Here is a 17855-nt window from a genome sequence, read left to right as displayed (position 1 = left end):
CGCAATCTCATTGCAATTTGTAACTATTTTACATTTTGGCGAATTAGTGGTTAATTTGTATTAATTTGTGCCATAACGGTTTAGGGTTGGAGCTTGATATTTGTTATTTTATTTTTTTTTTCTAAAAAGCAAGTTGACAACTACCATGACATTGGGTTAGAAACCGGCTCTATCGTCAATCAAATTACTAAATCATCTCCTTATTAAAGAGTTAAACTATATCATGCCATTGGGTTGGAAAACCTGCAAAATTGTATTGTCAGATTACTAAAGAGTTAATAATTAAAAAATAAAATAACTTTAAAAATACATACTTTTTTATATAATAGCTACTACTATTTATTATTAGCCTATTGCATTATTAGCCTATAAACACAACACATGGATCAGAGACTGATGCCTATATATAATTTATTATATTTTATCAAGGGTTGAAATCAAACCGACTGTAACCGACTATATTTCGTAAGGACTCAAGATAATAAAATGCGTTTTCCACTGTCAAGGGCTGTAAAATGCAACAGAGTAGATGTTTCACGAAAGATTTTTATCAGGAGTGAAAGGTCACGTCCATGTGTTCGAGACAGGCGTTTACTGTAATCACGGTGATCATTTTGCAATAAGTGAGTAACAATACCAGGATGACTTTCGGTTTTGACCAATTAGGGCAAAGTGTTCTGATGTCACTGTCGTTAGAGAACGGCTCCTGCAGTAAAGGGGCTGAAAAGATGTGATGTCACAGAAAACAATAAAAGGCTGTGTGAGCTGTTTTTAGCCTGTTCTGTGTTCACGACAGTTTTTGGGAGTAGATATGAAAATTCGTTTACAAAATTAAACTGCGGCAGCGTTTTGAACTAAAGCGAATTATGACGCTTTGCAAAATATTTCAAATTCACGGCTGAAAGAAACTTCAAAGGATGTTCTCTGCCATATCGGCGGATCTTCAGAAATCATTTAACAGCAGACAACAAGGGTTTAAAAGCCTGTTAAAAGCTCAACAAATATCATAGTGTCTTCTTTATTGACGGCGCTCAGGTGGAACTGTCACATCTGCCAAAAAGCGGACTTCCTCTGCAAACAAACACACACACACACTCACTTAAATTCGATATGGCTTAATGCAGCATGGGCTGGAGCGCATTTAAACATCCTTCTTTTGTGTCGCTTTTAACAGGTGATGTGCTTTAACGACATTCTAGTGGCATCAGGGACGATGTCAAGCTGCTTCATGACGTGTTTGGTCCAGTAATGACTTAGCAAGAAAAACACATCATTATATGAATCACAGCACGAGTCTCCAGGTGTGCAGCAGTATGAAAGAAACATAAAAGACACCTGCAAATACATGCTATCCTCCAATTAAAAACGTCTCTAATTATTGATTAGTTCGAACTGGAAGAGTCTTTGCTGGAGTTTTTGATTGGTTTGACAGGATGTGGGCTATCTGTCATAAAACTGGAGACATGTTTATCCAAGATAAGGGTCATTTTGATAAGTATCTGGGGTTTAATGCATAAAAGTGTAGATAGCATAAATCCAGATTTGGCTTTCTAAATCCTAATACGTCAAAAATTACTGTGAAGAGTTCACATGTTCACAAACATTATTTTTAAGTCTAACATCTTTTAACAACTATACATACACAATAATGTATATATATATATATATATACATTTATGCACTTAGCAGACTCTTAAAAAGCAACTTACAGTGCATTTAGGCTATACATTTATTTTCTTTTTTACCACTATGTCTTCCCTGGGAATTAAACCCACAACCTTTTGCCCTGTAATGCAATGCTCTACCACTGAGCCACCGAAACACATATTTACATATAGCAATTTATTATAGTAATAATAAAGTAATAATGTATTATATATATATATATATATATATATATATATATATATATATATATATATATATATATATATATATATATATATATATATATATATATATATATATATATATATATATATATATATATATATATATATATATTTGTCTTGCTTATAGAAATCAACAATTGTTTATAAAACTAATAATAGCAGTAATAATTATCATTATGCATCTCGTTTGCAATCCAAGTACTTGCTTTTAAAAATGATGCTGAAGGCAAACCAGGTGTTTTTAGCACAAGGCCAGATTATTACTCCACTCCCAAGCAGTGAAGCCAAACAAAACTTAAACATTACGGTTCTTTTAAATATTGTCATTTTGTCATCTTCATTACTTTTTTATAAAGCTTCAAAGGCTTTGAGTTAAAAACAAGAACCTCCACCCAAAGTTTCCTCCACACCAACTCTTACAGTTCAGTGTTGGTGGTGTTCTTCATGGCTCTGTAATAGACTTCTTGCACAGAGAAGCTCCATCAGGAAGCACTCGTCTCGCTCGTAACGAATCCAGCAGGACAACAACACCGCTGTGTCCTCCGAGCTCAGGTGTTCAAGAGTCTGCAGCAGAGTGGGAAACCTCCAGGTAAACAATGTTGGCTCCCAGGGTCAAATTAAAGCTGCCTGTCGGATACAGATGTAGATCCTCACCCCAGGGGAGTTCGGATACCTGCGGTCCAGAGGAAAGTTTTCACGCACATTGGCAGTCAGAAATTTCAGTGCAGGTGCTCAGTCTGTAATTGTCAGACTGGCTCCTGAGAGAAAGGAGTACTAGTGAATAAAAAAATTCTGACACAAAAAAAGAGAGAGAGAACTGTTCAGGCAGAGCAGCTACAATTCCCACCAGAACTGTGCCGGCTCCAAGCTTAATACCTCCCTTTCCTCTCAGTTCCACCGTTCCCATCTCCAGGAACATGCAGAGCACTACCGCCTGGAAAATAAACAGGGATTGACTATTCATTTATTATGACAGGAAAAGGTATGCACATGTGAACAAATCCCATGGGATTTGAACCTACAACCTTTCTGTCAGGATCTGGTAAGGGAGGAACTCAGGTGCAGACAGGGATTCTCAAACAAAGGGTTTATTACAAAAAGGGGAAAACAAAAACCCACGAGGGGGAAAACACTGACTAGGGAAATACAAAATAACTGAACAGGACTGAGTTAACGGGATAAACAAAGACTCAAAGCACGGGAACACTAACTATAAACAAACACTCACAGAAATACAAAACACTTCTTCAGGAACAGGTACAATCACAAGTGATGAACAAATCTCAATCACAGGTGAGGAACACTCAAATCACAATGAACCGACGCAAGACAGAGCACACTAGGAGATCTAAATAGGGGGAACAATCAAGACACGACAGGTGGCACAGATGGGACAATCAAGACACGACTAGGTTAACAAGGGGGGCGGGGCAAAGGAACGAGACAACACAAGCACATGGCCCAAAGACAAGGCCATGCGCTTGTACACAAAACACGGGTCTGTCATGATCCTGCCTCAAGACTAGGAAAAACCAAGGACACGAGGGCAGAATCATGACAGAACCCCTCCCTTAAGGAGCGGCTTCCAGACGCTCCTCAAGGGATCATCAAACACGGGACACGACTGACATGACAGACTGGGACACAGACACAAACCAACAAGACATGACGAACAACAACAAGGGCAAACATGAGTACACAACGGCAGGGTTGGGGTGACAAATCAAAAAAAACAAACAGGGAAGGGGAGGGGGCGGGACCACAAAGTTCATGGGGGACAGACCAGGGTGGGTGGGAGGGGTAGGGATCTTAGGAGGACAGGACGAAGGCTGACGACGGGGGGTACGGGCAGGTCTGGGTGGTGAGGGGTGGGGAGGGGTCTCGGGACAACTGACAGAGGACATGACAGGAGCAGACACGGGACGCGGGGCAACACTTACGGGACGCGGGGAGACGACAGCTGGACACGGGGAGACAACAGGACACGGGACATCAACTGGACACGGGGCAACATTCACTGGACACGGGGCTACACTCACGGGACGCGGGGCAAGACTTACGGGACGCGGGGCAAGACTTACGGGACGCGGGGAGACGACATCTACTGGACACGGGAGGACAACATCTACTGGACACGGGGGGACCACAGGACACGGGGGGACATTAACGGGACACGGGGCCACATCAACAGGACACGGGGCCACATCAACAGGACACGGGGCCACATCAACAGGACACGGGGCCACATCAACAGGACACGGGGCCACATCAACAGGACACGGGGAGACAACGGCTGGACATTTGGGACTTCTGGGGACAGGGTCAGGGGACAAGACAGGACTGACGGGGATTTCTAAAATTTGGACAAGACGGGACAAATAATCAGAAAATGCTTTAGCAGCTAGGACAATTGGCATCTCCTTATGAGATGAGACCGACTGTACAAGAGTCTTTGCTGCAGAGTCGGCCGCGGCTCTCTCCTCCGCTCTCACGACTGCCGACTTGCATACAGCCCTCTTCTTTGCCGGCTCGGGCACGCTAGCGCTCACCGCTGCTGACTCGGGCACGCTCACTGCTGCTGGCTCGGGCACGCTCACTGCTGCTGGCTCGGGCACGCTCACCGCTGCTGGCTCGGGCACGCTCACCGCTGCTGGCTCGGGCACGCTCACCGCTGCTGGCTCGGGCACGCTCACCGCTGCTGGCTCGGGCACGCCAGTGCTCTCCGCTGCTGGCACGGGCACGCCAGCGCTCTCCGCTGCTGGCACGGGCACGCCAGCGCTCTCCGCTGATGGCACGGGCACGCCCACCGCTGCTGGTACGGGCACGCCAGTGCTCTCCGCTGCTGGCACGGGCACGCCAGCGCTCTCCGCTGCTGGCACGGGAGGAAACGGGGTCACAGGACCGGCAGGCCCCCTCTTCCTCCTCTTCCTCCTTGGGCGCGGTGCAGAGACCACAGCTGGGTCAGAGGCGGGTTGGGGGAGTTCGGTCTCTGGCAGGGCTGACTCCGACAATTCCGAGGCAGACTCCCATGATAACCGTCTCCCTCGCTTCCCGGGGAGACCGACGGGTGTGGGAGGCACCTCAGGACTCGGTGAGGGATGTGCCTGATCCCCCAGAGTGGCCACGGCCAGGATACGACCCTCTGGAACCGTTGGCAGCTGGGTAGGTGGGGACCTCTGGGGCTCCTCCTCTCGCCCGCTCACTCCGGAACGACCTCCCCTGGTCCCCCGGAACACCACAAGGCGAGAGCCCTCAAAACAATCTCGCTTGCTGGCTGACAACATCCAGTATTGCCTCCTGTCTGCTGAGTTCCCTTTTGGTCGGTTCATTCTGTCAGGATCTGGTAAGGGAGGAACTCAGGTGCAGACAGGGATTCTCAAACAAAGGGTTTATTACAAAAAGGGGAAAACAAAAACCCACGAGGGGGAAAACACTGACTAGGGAAATACAAAATAACTGAACAGGACTGAGTTAACGGGATAAACAAAGACTCAAAGCACGGGAACACTAACTATAAACAAACACTCACAGAAATACAAAACACTTCTTCAGGAACAGGTACAATCACAAGTGATGAACAAATCTCAATCACAGGTGAGGAACACTCAAATCACAATGAACCGACGCAAGACAGAGCACACTAGGAGATCTAAATAGGGGGAACAATCAAGACACGACAGGTGGCACAGATGGGACAATCAAGACACGACTAGGTTAACAAGGGGGGCGGGGCAAGGGAACGAGACAACACAAGCACATGGCCCAAAGACAAGGCCATGCGCTTGTACACAAAACACGGGTCTGTCATGATCCTGCCTCAAGACTAGGAAAAACCAAGGACACGAGGGCAGAATCATGACACTTTCTTTAACCAGTCCAGATTTTTAGTGCACTTGATGAAGCTGAACTTATGGCATCCCTCACAGCAGCGACGCCAAACCGGCTCCAGTCCTGGCTGAGTCTGATCTTGTGATTGGCCAGATTAAATTCAGATGAAGTCAGGTGAAGTTTTGACAGTGCAGGAAGTCGATTCTCATCATAGGGCACCAAAGCCATCTTCAGCTGCATGAAAGGACCACAGAATATCTTGTTAATACACTTTCAATACTTTAATCATAAAATGAAGGTTAATTATAGAATAGAAGTCATATCTGATAGCTTTATTTATGTCGAGCTCTATGTAGACATGTACATATAAATCCACAAAGTTAACAGTTTCTTATTCTGTGACGGTTTAAAATATTTGTTATTTATTTATTTATTTATTTACTTCTGTCTGTCTCCTCGAGACTCACCTACTTCATCTGATGTTTAGGCATGTAATGTTTTATGGTGGTTTGTAAACCAGCTTTAGGTGCATATACCGCCACCTACTAGGATGGAGTGTGGAGCATTGATGTAAATTGATGTAAGGATAAAAACTAAAATGCTAAAGAAAAAAACCCATAATAATTCTTTAAATCCTGTTAATTTACTCTGTGTCTTTGAGATAGTTAAATAGTATGTACGTTTTTGTTTCATATTTGATAAATGATCACTCATATGTTTGGTTGGGGATTGATAGAGATTCCATTTGATTCACAAGCTCTTTATTCAGTTCTGATCTTGATTCAGTATCATTTGATTCACATTTATTCTTATTCTCTTATTCTGATTCCAGTTTACATACGATTTAATTGGGTTAAACTATTTCTCAGAATTTGATGACGGCCATTTATGTACCTTGATTTAGTATTCATATTGGTTATAATCCTGTATTCTTCAAGAGTACTTCTAGATTGACTCAAAAAGCCTGTTTTGCTCTAATATTTACAAACAATACTTATCATACAGTTGCTGGTACACACTGATATTCCTTGGATCAAGAGCTGTCACAACTAAAAATATACTGCCAAAAAAAAAGTTAAAGTTACTCAGTGTACCTCTTTAATGTGATTGTACATTCAAGCAAATAATGGAGTTCCCTGACAAGCATGTGCAAAAAAAGCGATACCTTTTAAACAGTACTATACTAGGAATAACTTCTGTTTTGCAAGTTGTTACCTTGTTTGTCCATGAACAATTTTAGATGAGATAAACTCATGACCATTTCTCACACACTTCCCCTCTGTTTTGTTTCAGATCAGCTGTCAGTGGTAATGGAGGCCATGCAGCCAAGACCAGCTAGGATACTTGTTGACATATTTCTTTTTGTTGCAATATTGTCATGATCTGTGCTTTGATTTGTTGTTATGAATTCAGTTCTATATTTTTTAAATAAAGCACAATAAATAAGTAATGGACATATTTAATAGTGACAGTGAATACAAAATACACTGTTATAGATGGAGTCAGCTCACTTATTTGGAATATATTAAATTCAATTGCATTCATGTAAAATATTCAAAGATTTTATGAAATAAATTACAGTAAAATTACTGTAGTATTATTATACTGTAAAAAGTTACAGTAAGGATATAAGGATATAGTACTGTAAAATTTAAGTTGCGGTAAGGGTACTTTACTGTAAAATGAAATTGTGGTTAGGCCATCATACTATGAAATAAAATCGCAGTAAGGGCATTATACTGTAAAATGAACTTGTGATAATCTACTGTAAAGGGGTAGTTACAGTAACTTGCTCCCAGTAAGTTACCGAAAAAATATAATAAAAAGTCTAATAGTGTGAAACATGTCGTTAGTTGCATCAATATTTAACAATTTCTGAAAGGAGATCGGATTAATTATGGTTAGGGTTAGGAAGTGCAACTGTTCAAATTAATCTAATGTTGACCGAATGACTACATTTAAATGACTACGTTCATTGAACACAAAATCTAAAATCTACACGGAGTCTAAATACTAAATAATTTCTTCTGAGAATTACTATCAGGCGGACAAAAAAATGGCTGATTAGAACCCATAGGCCTATAACAATAATTCAATGTAAAATAAAAGCATGAAAAATTACTGAATGAAGGAAATGTGAGAAAGCGATTCGGTTCCATGATGCAGAAAGTAAAAACAAAAACAAGCCTGACAAAAACACTGACTACGGCAACACATAGTCAGCAAAATAAATGTGTCAAAGCCACTTCCTTAAGGCATGAGCTCTATATGTGTACTGTAATGGTGAGAATTGGACCTTAAAATAAAGGGTGATTCTTTGTCTAATCTGCTTGGTGTTTATTAAGGGACTGAATGGAGTCAGTTTGAATTGATCAGGAACTGAAGGTTGTTTGTTTGAATCCCAGTAGATTGTTGAAGGGTTTCCTGGAGATACTAACAAATGAACTCACATACTAACACATTTAACTATATGTTTAGAATCTGCATCAGTAAGATAATGAAAAATAAAGGAATTTGAATCAGTCTGAAGGAAGTCCACTTTTAACAGCTCTACAGGATGTCAAGGCCAACATTGAAATAAAAAAATCTGATAAAAATAATGATTGCACAAATATGATCAGCAGAAATAAATGTGCCAGTCACATCCTTAACAGCATGACCTTATATTTTGTAGTCAAAATACTTACTATGGCAACAGAGATAATCAGCAGAGATAAAGGTGTCAAAGTAAGAGAGTTCCTTTAATTGCATGAGCGCAATTTGAGTGTGAATGTTGTTTTTGAGTAAAAGACTAATTTAGCATAGTTTATTTTACTTTAATATGTCATATTTTCCAACTTCCATCTTCCCATTCCTTTCATTATCAGACTTTTCAAATGGTTCATCATCATCAAGATGAATGTAGCACGTGACTATTGAGGAACAGACAGACGTGTAACCACACGAAGACAACTTGAGTAGTTCTTTTGACTAAAAGACAGAACAGTTTCATTTTAGACTTGCTCCATTATCTCATACGGTTGAAAAAATGATCTGCATACTTATTTTCTTCTGTTTATGGCATCTGGTTGGTGAGTTAAACATGTTTTTATCGCATCAGGTCACATACAGTCAGATTAACTAAAATTCTGTCATCAACTTTAAATTGCTCCAAACCTGTTTGTCTTTCTTCCGTGGAAACTCAAAAGACATTATTTGTGTGAATGCAGTACACTGGATCTTTTGGGTTTCACAGATAAAATAAAGTCGAACAGGTCTGGATCAACAGGGTGAGCAAATAATGACAAAACATTCATTTGTGCGTGAACCGTTTTTTAAATCTGGGTATTTTGGTTTGCTATAGGTTCAGTAACAGACAGAATGAAGATGTCCGTAATGGAGGGAGATGCTGTTACTCTTCACACTGATGTTACTGAAATACCCAGACAAACTATAAATTACATACAGTGGAGGTTTGGACCTGACAAAAAAACATTTATAGTCATTCAGTTTAATAAGGGGGCACCTGTTATTAATTATTTTAATGCAGAGATATTCAGAAACAGACTACAGATCGACAATCAGACTGGATCTCTGACCATCAGGAATATCAGAACAACAGACTCTGGACTTTATCAAATGATAAAATACAAACCTTTCTACTTCAATGTTATGGTCTATGGTAAGTGTTTCAACTGAATGCATATTTATACATTTCTTTCTTTTGAAAGCTTGTGATAAAAGGCCTTAAAAAGCTGAAAATAAAAGACAATAATAATATTCACCTTCTTGTAATAACATTTATACTTTTTACCTATTTTTTATATATATTTTCCAGCTCGTCTGCCCATTCCTGACATTACTTGGGACTCAGGATCATCAGTGTCTAATTGTTCACTGCTGTGTTCAGTGGTGAATGTGAGTGCTGTGACTCTCTCCTGGTACAAAGGAAACAGTTTATTGTCCAGCATCAGTGTGTCTGATCTCAGCATCAGTCTCTCTCTACCTCTGGAGGTGGAATATCAGGAGAAAAACAGCTACAGCTGTGTGATCAACAATCCCATCACAAACCAGACTCAACATCTGGACATCACTCAACTCTGCCACACATGTGCAGGTACAGTACGTCAACATCATGTTGTTGGTGAGTTTGTCATAATTTTTTGCAGCTTCTTATTAAAACCTCTTTTTTTTCAGACTCTGTCCACTGTTGCGGTTTCACTGAAGTTGTGATTCGATTGGTCAGCTCTGCTGTGGTGGGCGTGGCTATTGTTGCCATAGTGATTTATGACATAAAATCCAGAAGAGCTAAGTTCCCGAATGATGGTCGTGAAAATCCTGGAAATAGAGAATTTAACAGTCAATGGACAGGAAACGAATATAATCTTGATGAAATTTGAATATTGATATATTCAGCTGTAAAATATTTCTTTAAATAAGTAAGAACATTTCTCTTGATTACCACTTCAATTCTGTTGGAACTAAACTCTGCAGGACATCGGCACTCCAGGACCGAATTTGCCTACCCCTTGCTATTACATGGCAGCTCCTTATAATTCTACAACATTATAAAAAAATAAAATAAATAATAATAATATAAAAAAAACTTTCAACTCTGTTACCATACCATACTTTGTCTTTAAATTGGTGAATTATCTCCCACAATATGTAAGATACAGGAAATGATGTCACTTTTTCTTCACTGTTAAGATCTGAAACACTGAATGTGCTCTCATGAAGAAAATATTTTAATCTAAAAGTGACCAACGAATTGGGATCTCGCTTATGCCCCATCCACATGGAGACGCATTTCGCTGTAAACACATACATTTTGTGTCGTATAGGCGTTTCATCCACACGGATCTGCCGTTTTGGGAGAGTGAAACCGATATTCTTTTAAACCGGACCCCAGAGTGGATAAATTTGAAAACCCCACCTTTGCGTTTGGACAGCGAATCCATATATTTTATGAAACAATGGCATCATTGTCCCACGTCTCGCCCCTGGTCAGACACTGCAACGTCATGTAACAGAAACAAAAGCATGAAAAAAAATACTGTACATTAACACACAAAAAAAAATTGGATAGGGAAAGTTGTGGCTTCGTGTGGACGTAGCCTTAGAGAGACCAATCTACTTTGAGTGTAAACTAAATGAGCCAATCCACATTGGCATGCAATTATTGCATCCAGCTGCCGTTGATCACAGCGTGAGCATAAAAAGGCAGCAGGTAAAACGCAAATTAGCTTTTCATTTGGGACCCGAGAGACAACATCGTTGTAAAGATGACGGATCATCTTTTTAAAGATGCCATTACCCGTACGTTTCTGGATGCAGTCATTACCTGATGCCGGGTGATAGACACGATCGCTGGGTCACGTGTCTGAGCATTAAACACACTAAGGTGGTGTTAGCGGGTGAGTCATGTTCCCATTGCAGAAAGGTGACCATCTCTGAGCTGGGTTTTCCTCCAGGGTGGCAGAGCTCCATTGCCTCTGCTGCAATCTAGTGTTCTTCCTAGCGGCTGCCAGATGAGGGCTATTTCCAGCAGTAGATCATGTTGTTTGAGGTTTAGTGGTGGCAAACCCCTAGGCGAACCAACCCTCGGGGGAATATTTCTTCTCTAGTGCTTCCCTACCTGTTTAGTTACCAAAGGAACGCGCTGGGCCCTATTCAAAGAGCGTACCAATGGTATTCTTGAGTGCTCCTCCCGATGACCAGATGTCGATTACTGCATCGGAGGCAGAGCTCTCTGGAGAGGAAGATTCTGCAGTGCTGCTGCCCTCCGGGGTGGTGGCAGGGCCTGAATCAGATCCGGACCCGGGCTGCCGAGAGGGTGATTGGTTTCTCAGAGTGCCTCCGTGCCTTTATTCCTGGAGGTGCATGAGGACAGCAACTACTCATGGACAGCAACTACTGCCGGAATCCAATCTGCTGGGTTCTTCTCCCTCACCACACATTTGACAGTGGTACAGCTGGGGGGCAAAGGCACCGAAGGATCTGCACAAGGGTGTCATGATCCAGAACCTGACCTCACGTTCCGAGCGATGTAGATCACGACAAGTTCTCTGGGTTGTTCGATTTCCACACTTGTGGTCCAGGAGCGCCATCTCTGGCTGTGTCTGGTCAATATGAGGGATGGCAACAAAGTTCGGTTTCTTAAAGGCCATCTTTCAATTTAATTGTATAACTTAATTTATACAGAATCTCGTATGAAAATGTTAATTTAAAAATGACGTAAAAATGACGTAATGACAGGCAAACATAGGCGCTGCCACCCTGGTTCTCAGTGTGGGTTTAGGTCATGGGTGCCCAACCCTGCTCCTGGCGATCGATTGTCCTGCAAAGTTAGCTCCAATCCTAGTCAAAAACACTTGCCTTTAATTTTTAAGTGAGCCAGAAGACCTTAATTAGTTGCTTCAGGTGTGTTTGATAAGGATTGGGGTACCCCAGGTTTACGCAGTCTGAGAGGTGGTTACAGAAAAGAGAGTTTGTCATTATCACTATTATAGTATGTTTTTGTATCAATGACTGTATTAACATGAACAACATATTCCCATCCTAACCGGAACACTAACTGCTTTCATACACATACTCCGCAGTACATGCGAGCTCATTTACGTAATGTCTGTTGGAAATACTAAAGGCGGTCTCACACCGGACGAGAAGCGCCACGTCGTGTCGCGCCACATGTAAGACAATTCAAGGTATCGCACACCAGACGCGCACATTCTATATGCGTGAGCTCAATTTCGCAGCAAGATGGGAGAGTTTTAACTTCATCTATTATTATTATTTTAAATATATGATTTTAATTGATAAAAGCTGAGTTTTGAACGTTAATTAATGAAAAGAATCTGTGTTATTATAATAAGTCTGTTATTGTTTTGTTGTATCTGTTGTCTAGGCAACTGTGCAGCTGAAAACGTAACCAAACACTTTGTAATGTTTTAATTGAATGAAACAAGTGTACTGTATTTTAATTTCAGTTTCAGTTTATAACATCTGGGTTTTTTTATATAAAACTATGCAGATGGCGCTCTGTGGCGCGGCAGAAATTTGAACAGCGTTCTGAGTCGTAGCTGGGCGCCGCGGACAGACGCCGAATGGCGCCGCCGGTGTGTGTACTCCCATAGAGAATAATGTGTTCGAATTTTAAAGACGTGGTGCGACGCGACGCGGCGCTGCGCCTCTCGTCCGGTGTGCGACCCCCTTAAGAGAGGAGTAGTATAACAGCAGGCTAAATTCAGAATTCCAGCTGGCCTGTTATGCTGTTCAGATATACGGCCCAAACGCTTGACATCTGCAGAAGCAGAACATGTGGACACAGGTCTGAAAGCAGTTACTGATTAAAAATCAGCTAGCAATTTCTAAAACAAAAAAAATCACGATAAACTATGTTGTGCAGAAATGCACAGCATTTCCATCCCTGTCCAGACTAGCAAGCCGTCATAGATGTACGCTATAGCTTACAGCATTCATTTAAAATCTGGGATCTAAATTCACATGTTGCTGGCATAGATGGTGACAATCTACATGGATGCTTGAAACAACAGTTTACAGCAATATTGCTAAATATGATTTATTAAAGATACTGCAATTTGATAAACATGGAGATAATGTTAGCCACAATTAGCTATAGCCTGTGGTCACTCCACCGATTCTCCTCACACCACAACTCTATCTCTCTCCTCTGTCCATTTACCCTTCCCCTTAACTCTGCCTGACCCCTCTCTTGCCTAGGCGGCTCATAATTATACGCCAATGGCCCATTGTAAGAGTTCACATTAACCCCAACTGCAACCTCTTCACTGTCTGACTCCATTACGAAGAGATGAGATTAACCAGCCGTTGCGTCACTTCCGATCAGAGCATTTTTGACAGCGGAAGTAATTTTACTCACAATTTCTTTTAATAAACTTTTTTAATACACATTTATGATTAATTTCTTCAGGCAAATCAAGTTCCTACACTATTTATCTACACATTCATTCATTGAAAGATGGGCTTTAATGCCCATGTGTCCCAGACCGGCCTCTTCCACAACATAGTAAAGAGCTTGGCACAGCAGCTCTCGGCTGCACGGAAGTAGACTGAGGCGGTTCATCACACCCTGCCCCAGCGGGCAGCTGATGCCTTCACCTGTCTGCCATTCACAACACCCCAGCCTGCCTGTTGCCAAGGGCCACTGAAAATAGAATGAGACCGCATCGGCACTGGCTCCATGGCCTCCACCTTCATAACCCCTGTCTCCACCACGGGCTAGGGGGCCACACACAACAGGCATGCAGTGCCGGGGGTGTGGACATGCCCCCATGTGTACTTTCATATCAATTGCCTAGAGTTGATAGCAGTGCGCCTTGCCAAAACCGTCTTAAAGGGTGCTTAAGTGTGACTTACCCCAAGAGGAAGTTGACACCATCACTTTGGCGAGATTACCGTTTATGAGATTTATGCCTTGAAGTGGAACTTGTTCGTCGAGCGGTGTTCTTTTCATCGAGAAGACTCCCAGAGATACTCGATCAGGTTTGTGTTTTCCTTTACCCTTGTCTAAGTCTTTGTTGCTGCTAACCGTTACCCAGTGGAAGGGAAAGTCGGTAGGTAAGCATGACCTGGTCATCAGGTTAAATCCTCCCTGACTCCCCTACATACCCTCTTGGGACCTGTCTCCAGTGCTTAAAACACTACAGAAAGGTCCATTTTTAGAATTTTCAATCAGACAAGCTAAAGTTTCTTTCTTTAAAAACTCTGCTACTGCTTACCCTGACCTCCATCAAGAGGGTAGGGGATCTGCATGCATTTTCTATAGGTGAGTGTTCATAGACAGCTTGAGTAGCAAGATTGTGTTCAGTTTGAACTATTCCTTCAATTTTGTATTTTTTTGGGTAATAATAAGAAGCACTTCTTCTGGTACTTATTGTCGCTGCAGAGTGGCCCGCAGTACCGCAGTTTAGACACAGCCCCTGGTTTCTGTGTCTCTCCTTCTCGAGAAAGGTGAGCTCTGCCCATCTGCATGGATTCAGGATCGAAGCGACGATCAGCTGTCTTCTCCACCATACCTGAGAATTGGTCATGACCTTGAACCGCTCTTCCAGACATCAGTGTGACGATAAAAGCCACTTTGGATTCCTCTGTGGGAAAAGATGAAGGCTGGAGAGCAATGTGAAGAGAACACATAGTTAAAAATGAATGACATAACAGGGGCTCACCGGAGGAGACAGTTGGTGAGCAGGTGAGCCAGTGAGCAGGTGAGAAGGTCTCAGCCACACGGATACTGCGAGGCAGTGACCCGATCTAACTCCGATCCAAGGCAGAGGCAATTTAGGACTCTGAGGACAGGAGAGAAGACGGGACAAACTCAAACAATGATCTCACAACATGCAGTACCAAACACAAGAGAGATAAAGACAGCAAAAAACAAGTGGCAGGTGCAGCTGTGCTGATTAACCTGTCAGCCCACGGTTGCCGGTGCAATGCTGAATGAGCAATCAGACAGGTAATGAGAGACAGACGTGCAGAAATGAACACACAGATCCATGAACCGTGAAACAAAGTATCCTAAAATGTCTATTCCCAGCAATCTGCCTTGGAATGTAAACATTTTAAAAACATTTGACAATAATGAACTTTTAAAAAGGTATACTGCCTTAATTGCAGGGTTATTATGACTGTTGTAGAACTTGTTGGGACCTTTATCCTTGTTTTCATTAACAATTTTGGCAAAAAGTAACGGCTCTTCTTACCTCCAGTTTGGTTTTTCTTTTATGTTTGCATGTCTTAATGTATATCAGCCATGATTATTTTTTAATTAAAAGGCTGTTTAAATGCATATTATATGCATGTTTACTACAAGATACATACATGTAAGACGCTGACAATTAGCTGAACATATACTTGTTTAATTAGTAACTCTTAGCCCGCATTTAAAAATTTGAATGTGGCAATTAACATTTTTATTTTTGAAACTTATTTTTAATATGGCAGTGCTATAGAGCAATAGGGTTGTTGGAACCTGATAAAAAAAGAGAAGAGAAAGAGAAGATCTGTATGTTAATATGAGTGAGTGTGTAGTTTATCGGTGCAGGAATGCTTTTCAGCTAACTTGAACTTCAATTTACCTCATATTTGACTAACTAAACAGCTTTTCTGTGTAAAATAGACTGTATCATCCAAAGCATCTATCATACCTGGAGAAAGCTGTTTGTTCATCCCAGCAGTAGCTGAAGAAGTACACATCCGATTGTGTTGCCATATTCCAGTCGTTTTACTCAGTTTTACAGTCAGCTTTTAAAGCCAATAATCTGAGACATAAACTGCTGACGAATTACCCTGGAACCAACGAGAACTGAAATGTAACATGCAGATGCACAAATGAATAAATAAACAGCTGTTTAAATAAACCTGGTTAATAATAGACAAAAAAATAATAATAAGAAGAAGAAGTTGTGCTGGTATAGACTAACACATGACTAATAAGAGTGTGAGGAGCAAACAACTAGATGTGTAAAGACTGAAGGAGAAGTTAAACTCATTATCTAGTTTCAAGATAGTGTCAGGAGAAAATGGGCAGGATTCAGATGCGGGTTTACGCAAGGCTTTATTTAAAGCAGAGGAGGCAGATCAGATGAGTCACGTTCACAGGATTACTCGTAGTGACTGGAAGAATAGTCGAAGCAGATGAATCAAACCGATGAGTAACGTTCCACAGTTATTTGTATGACCGCTGAGACCGGAGGGATGACACTGAAGCTTCCAAGAGCTCTGCGCTGGGGAACAGGGGGCAGAGAAAACAGCTAAACACACTGGAGCCTGAGGACAAGACACGACAAAAGGTGAGTGCCAAGAATAGCTAGAAGATCGGAGCTATTGATACGAGTAACAACAGTCTGACAATAGACAGAGAAACACGGGGACTGATAAGGGGAAAAAATTAGAAGAACATAGAAAACAGGTGGTGAGTAATTAGGGTTCACAATACTGAAACAAGGAGGGCGGGGAAAACTCAAACAGGTAGACGTGGTGAGCTGACAAGAGACCCAAACACACACAAAAGGCAGGTGATTAGCCCCGAGACCCGACAGTACCCCCCCTCCCAGGAGCGTCACCTGACGCTCTAGGAAGGGGCCTACCTCGATGCCGCCGGAAGTCCTCAATCAACGAGCGGTCCAGAATGTCCCAGGACGGCACCCAGCACCTCTCCTCTGGACCATACCCCTCCCAGTCCAAAAGATACTGAAACCCCCTGCCGCGGCGCCGCTCGTCGAGTAATCTCTTAACCGTATAGGTAGGAGATCCATCCACAAGACGAGGGGGCGGGGGGGTGGGCCGACAACAAGCAGGATTAAGGGGGGAAGAGAACACCGGCTTGACCCTGGAAACATGAAACACCGGATGAACCCGACCAAAAGTGGGAGGGAGCTTGAGCCTGATCGCCACCGGACTAACCACCTTGGTGATGCGGAATGGCCCAATGAATCTGGGTGCCAGCTTATGAGAAGGCGCCCGGAGAGGCAGATCCTTGGTAGAAATCCAAACCCGCTGACCACGCACATAGGCAGGAGGAGAGGACCGGCGACGATCAGCTGCGGTCTTGGTTCGGCCAGAGGCTTGGACCAGAATCCTCCTGACTTTCTCCCAGGTGCGACGGCAGCGCTGGACGAAAGCCAGGGCGGATGGAACCGCTGCGTCGGGTTCCTGTGACGGGAACAGAGGTGGGTTATAACCAACAGAACACTCAAAGGGGGACATACCTGACGCGGCCACCGGAAGCGTGTTATGAGCGTACTCTGCCCAGGAGAGCTGCTGGCACCAGGAACTCGGATTGTTGGACGCTAGACAGCGGAGCATTCTTCCTAGATCTGGTTGGCCCGCTCACACTGCCCATTGGTCTGGGGATGAAACCCTGAAGACAGACTAGAAGAGGCCCCAATCTGTCTACAAAATTCCCTCCAGAACCGGGAGACGAACTGGGGACCCCTATCAGAAACCACATCCACCGGAAACCCATGGAGACAGAAGACGTGGTCCACCACCAGTTGGGCGGTCTCCCGGGCGGAGGGCAGCTTGGGCAGGGGGATGAAATGAACCGCTTTGGAAAAGCGATCCACCACTGTGAGAACAACAGTGTTACCCTTCGACGGAGGAAGCCCTGAGACG

At 42.8% G+C, this 17855-nt stretch overlaps 1 long non-coding RNA gene and 1 pseudogene across 1 annotated transcript; one reads left to right on the top strand and one right to left on the bottom strand.

The window, feature by feature from the left end:
• Positions 1-2315: 2315 nt before the first annotated feature.
• Positions 2316-5948, bottom strand: LOC113080992 (protein N-lysine methyltransferase METTL21A-like; annotated as a pseudogene).
• A 2738-nt stretch (positions 5949-8686) lies between these two features.
• LOC113080997 (uncharacterized) lies at positions 8687-9660 on the top strand. The gene is made up of 3 exons (XR_003282057.1): positions 8687-8791; positions 9064-9381; positions 9538-9660. It is a non-coding gene; the product is annotated as an uncharacterized LOC113080997 (long non-coding RNA).
• The last annotated feature ends 8195 nt before the right edge of the window (positions 9661-17855 follow it).

Source organism: Carassius auratus, unplaced genomic scaffold (genome assembly GCF_003368295.1).
Source record: "Carassius auratus strain Wakin unplaced genomic scaffold, ASM336829v1 scaf_tig00032695, whole genome shotgun sequence".
Classification (NCBI taxonomy): Eukaryota; Metazoa; Chordata; class Actinopteri; order Cypriniformes; family Cyprinidae; genus Carassius; species Carassius auratus.
The sequence above is the reverse complement of the archived record's forward strand: the minus strand, read 5'-3'. Positions and strand labels throughout refer to the sequence as shown.